This window comes from Chinchilla lanigera, unplaced genomic scaffold, assembly GCF_000276665.1.
Source record: "Chinchilla lanigera isolate Chin_1 unplaced genomic scaffold, ChiLan1.0 scaffold00035, whole genome shotgun sequence".
NCBI lineage: Eukaryota > Metazoa > Chordata > Mammalia > Rodentia > Chinchillidae > Chinchilla > Chinchilla lanigera.
In genome coordinates, this window is record NW_004955436.1 from 10,878,719 (window position 1) to 10,884,509 (window position 5,791).

A 5,791-nucleotide genomic window follows, 5' to 3' on the forward strand; every position below is an offset into this window, starting at 1 on the left:
TTCACATTCATAACAACAGGAACAAACCATAGCCAGGAGTGGTGGTGCACACCTGTAACCCCAGCACTTGGGAGGCTGAGGCAGGAGGATCATTGTGAGTTTCAGACTAGCCTCCACTACAAAGTGAACTCAACACCAGTCTGAACTGCATAGCAAGGCCCTGTCTCAAAAAAGAAAAAACAAGAACAAAAAATAAAGAAAAAAGAAAAACAAACCAAAAGAAAACAGCAACAGGGGCTGGGGCTTTAACTCAGCAGCAAAGCACCTGCCTGGCAAGTGCAAGGTCATGAGTTCGATTCCTGGTACCAGTAGAAAAAGAAAAAGAAAACAGCAACAGAAACAAGAAAATAAGAAAAAACTGTTCAAGGCATATCTCTGTTGATAGACAAAGTGGGCAGAGTCCAGATCCATGCAATTAATCCAGGCAAGCCAGCCAGCCATAGATTATGGTAGAGTAGTGGATAATCCCAGAAAGCCTGCACCTTCAGTTCTACTGAAGTTCAAGTTGCTTCATCGCCATGAAGCTGGAACCTAATTTGTTCCATGTGTAACACTCGTGTGCCTTTTGCTGACTCCACTCAGCTCCCAGACCTCCTATTGAGTTGAACTCAGTTCCACCTCACTGTGACACCGGGAGCCTCTGCAGCTGCTGAGTTCTGAGCTCAGCTGGCCTCTCCCCAGTGATTTCTACTAGCCCATTGCCCTCTCCCAGCAGATGTCTGAACCAGAATAACTCACCAGCCACTGCAGTCCACTACATCCACTGCTCCATTCCGCTGTTGCATTTCTCTGTGAAGGACTCTTGTACAAAACTGAAGATAAAGCTAAATGATCACACCTTGGTGATCACAGGAGCAAGGGTGACTTGAGGTTATCATTCAGGAAGTTTCATGAACACCTTCTGAAATAATCTACCTACGTCCCACTCTTATCACTTTTCTTAGATTCTAGGTCTCCCGAGAGAAACTTGCTGGCCTTCTTCTTCCCATGTTTACTTCCTCTGCCAACATTCTTGAAAATAGACAGCCCCAAGGAGATGTGGGATGAAGGTGGGGCTCCCTAAGGGAAAGTCTAAAGGTTTCTATGAATGAGATTTGGGGCACACACACACAAAAGGAGGCTCCCTTGCTATCTCCTAGGGATGCTGAGAAGACATGTGATAAAAAATGTAAAGATCTTAGCATAGTTCTTGGCACACAGTAATTACCTAGTAGATTTTAACCATAATTATTAAGCCTCTTGAGACCTAAGCCTCATTTAGACAGTAAAACAAAAATTCCTTTCCTAAAGATGAAAAGAAAAATCCTATCCTGATGAAAAGAAAAACTGCCAAACATGTAAGAAATCAGATTTAAATGTCTGTTGACACCTAGATGACTGATAATTAAAGACATATCAAGAGGTTAGGAAGTTGTAGATTCCCACATGCTATTTGTGCTGATTATTTCTAAGGAACCAAAGCCAAACATTTATGAAGTGGGCTCCTCAAATTCCAGTGAGTCAAGCCAAATAGTAGTAGCTCAATCGCTTCACCCAGATCTCTCAATGGTTGGCCCATGGTTCTGATCATAAATACACTGGATATGCCTGACCCCAAGTTTAAATAGTGGCTTCAAATCTGAAATTTAAAACAATTTTTACTAAAAGACCTAGACATATTTGACCCTTTCCATAAAGCTCATAAAATCTGTTAGTACCTGGTATTGGGTGATATCCTGCAGTTGTGTTTCATTTTGTGGTGCTGGGGATCAAATCCAGGGCCTCATGCACTCCAGCCAAGCTCTCTGTCCCTGGGCTTTACCTTTAACCCCTCCTTGTACTTTTGAAGTAAGGCTTTTCTTTGATCGTTAATTGAAGAGGGCCATTGGTCAGTATCCATTCTGAGGAAGGCCTGTCTGTAGCATGGCGTCATTTCCGGTCAGAATATCACAGGAGTTAACTTCTGTTCCATTCTGCTCTACTCTGCAAGTATTTATTGAGCTCCCATTATGTGCAATGGACTGTATAAAGTGCTTTGATAGATTAAAAAATGAATAGATAAGACAGAGCTCCTGACCTTAGGGTATTTTATTATCTCGAAAGAGAGACAAATGTTACAAAGACGGGACACAATACAGAGCAGGATATGACAAGGGCTAAAATAGATACAGAGACAGAGAAAAGCTTTACATTTCAAGTGTGCTCACCTGGACTTTTTCTGGCAGAAGTAGAATTTGAGTCCTTCATCAGTGCCTCTCCAGAAGAGGGAATATTTGGTTTTAATACTCTCAGTACCAAGCATAGTTCCTAGTCCTTAATTTGTACAACCAAAGATAAATCTAAAATCAATTCAGTTGAAGGAAAATAGGCAATGTAATTTTTAAGGTCATAGTTCAGTGGCATTATGTACATTGAAATCATCATGCATCATGTACAGAACTTTCATTTTCCAAAGCTGACAGGCCTACCTATTAAAGAGTTACTTCCCATTCCTCCTGCCTCCTAGCCCCTACCTACTGTTCTACTTCCTGTATGAATTTGCCTAATCTGGGTAACTTTTCAAATGGTTAAATGGATTCATATAGTATTTGTCCTTTTATGATTGGCTTAATTCATTGAGCATATAATTCATCCAAATTATAACCCATCTCAAAATCTCACAGATTTTATTTTATGTTTACACACACACACACACCTTCTGTATAAACATTCATCCATCAATGGACACTCAGGTTTTCCCATATTTAGGCTACTGTGAATACTTCAGAAATGAACATGGGTGTGCAAGTATCTGAGTGAGTTCCAAATTGTGATTACATCAAGATAGGCAAAGAGGACAAGCAGCCAGCACAGGAAGTGGCCAGAACTCAGCAACTGGCTCCTAGAGGAAACCAGGTGCATGGCTATCCCCCTACACAGCAGGATGGGCAGGAAGTGTGGCAAGCACCCAGGACTCAGTAACCAGCTCACCCAGAGGAACCCAGGTGCCTGGCACATCCCCCGAAACTGCAGAATGGACAGCAAGAGTGTGAAGCACCTAGGACTTGGCAAAAAGTTCAGCCAGAGGAACACAGATGCCTGGTCTTTCCCCTACACAGCAGGACCAGGTAACCAGAGAATGACAGCACACAGTAGGAAACAGACTAGGACACACATGATGGACAGTCAAGACTAGTGGGAGGGAAAAGTCTGAAATATGAGCCAGTAGGTGGTAAAGTAGGTGAACCAATGTTGTGCTTAGGGACAAAAAACAGGGGGTAGAAACAGATGGGTGGGACCAGCCTCTTTTTAAAAGTATTATTTTATTTTATCTTGCTCTATCTTTGTTTTTATTTTACTTTCTTTTCCTTTTCTCTTTTCTTTTTTCTCATTTTTTCTTTTTTTTCCTTGTTTCTTTTTCTTGTTCTAATCCCATCCCCTAACCCATGAAACCAAGTTCAGAAGGTCCCTGGAATGCTCCCTCATTCTTTGTTTTCTAACACTGTCTCTAGCTACCCAAACCTTGTATCCTGATCCTTTATCCTCTAGCCTTCCATCTACTTCCTTTCCAGATATCTTTATCTTACACACCATCCTCCCTAAATTTCCACCCCACAAGGTAAATCCACTCTAACAAGTGGAAATACTTGGCATACAAAGTCTCAATTTATGACTGGTTCTGTTATATAACTATAGATTTTGCTCCTATGGTATAAAGTACAAAATAAAGAGTTACCACAGTTTGTCAATTTCTAATTTGTGCTTGACACTATCATTATTGCTAACTGTACTACTGTAGCTAGGATGTCGTATCTGTTGGAATCAGTTATTATCCCTGTGTAACAATATTAGGAATCTCTAGGGTAGTAACCTCACCATACCACTGCACCAAAAGACTGGGGACTGAGACAAAAACCAACATCGCACTTTCAATTAATTGGGAAGGTAGGATCTTGGGACGGACATGAACTAAGAATCTCCTACACACAGAAGATATCCCTGAAGAATATTTTTCCTAGAGAGGTCTTGATACTAGTAATAAGCTACCTACTAATAAAACTCACAAGGATCATACCAAAAAACAAAATAAAAATTTTTTGAACTAGCAAATGACAAGACACAGAAGCAAAATGCAACCTCAGAGCTCCAGCCCACCTAGAACAAGTGCAGGACACCTCAATATAAAAGAAATTGGAAATCACACACCTGAAATTTCTAAAATTATAGCAACTGAAGTAAAGAAAAAATTCCAGGATGCTATAGAGGAAATCAGATCAGAAATAATCCCTCAGGTAAAAAAAGAAATGACAACCATAATGAAAAAAATGTCTCAGCATATCTAAAGAAGAGAGAGATAAAAAGTAGAGGAGCATAGAAAAATGATGGAAACCTTGAATGAGCAATATAAGAAAGAAATAAAATGCATGAAACTGATTCAAAGAGATATCCAGGAAATTAAAAATTCCATTGAAAGCTGGCAAAACCACTTAAATGAAACTAAAAATAGACTTTCAGACCTTGATGATAGGATCAGACCTAAGGATCATGAAAGAAAGGATCTCTTAAAAATAACAACTAACCAGGAAATAATTCAATAGGTGCAACAAGATGCAAGGAAAAACAATGTAAGACTGACAGATGACAACAAAAGAACAGGAGTCAACCCAAATGACATAAAAAGTATTTGCAGAAGTAATAGCAGAAATTTTCCTAAGCATGAGAAAATAATCTGACATAAGAAAGTGAGGCATATAGAACTCCAATTAGCCACAACCAAAATAAATCTACACCCAGACATAATGATCAAGATCCCAGAAATTCACCACAAGAAAAGAATATTAAATGCTGTTAGGGAAAAGAAACAGATCCCCTAGAAAGGAAAGCCCATCAGAATGATGGCAGATTTCTCAACACAAATCATCAAGTCAAGAAGAGCTGGGAGAGAAGTATTTCAAGTTCTGAAAAAAAAAAAACAAAACAAAACAAAAAAAACTTCCAACCCAGACTGATATACCCTGCAAAACTATCTTCAGGATTAACTGAGAAGTAAGATACTTCCATGGCAAAGAAGAAAGGAAGAAATTCATGATCACCAAACCAACCCTACAAAGAGTACTGAAAGATATTCTAGAAAGGGATAAAAATCACCAAAATTCCAAGAACAACAGCAGAAAGAAATAACAAAGCATGGCAGGCAATTAAACATAGGGGAAAAGCAAGAAACCAGTGTTAGGAAATTAAAATGACAAAGATAAGCCAACACATATCAGTTATAGCCAGCAATGTAAATGGTCTAAGTTCACCAATCAAAAGAAACAGATTGGGTCAGTGGATCAACAAACAAAATCCAACAAAATGCTGTATATAAGAAACACATTTAACTCAAAAGGAAATTCATAGACTTAAAGTCGAAGAATGGAAAACAATACTTCATGTGACAGGAACCCACAAAAAAGCAAGGATAGCTATTCTGTTTGTAGACAGTGTGAACTTCAAATCAAGAATGCTCAAAAGAAATAAAGAATATCACCACACAATTGTGAGGGGAAAACTTCAAGAGGAAGAGATAACAGTCTTAAATATATATGCATCAAATACAAGAACACACAATTATATAAGGCAAATATTAATAGACATGAAAAATCAAATAAGCAATAATACAATTGTAACAGGGAAACTAAAGCAACTCAAGCTTCAAGAAAAAGAAGAATAAGTCAAGCCTAAAGCCCAAAGAAGAGAGGAAATTATAAAGATCAGAGCAGAAATTAATGCAATAGAGACTAAGAAAACAATATAAAAAATGAAGAAATTGAAGAGTTGGATCTTTGAAAGA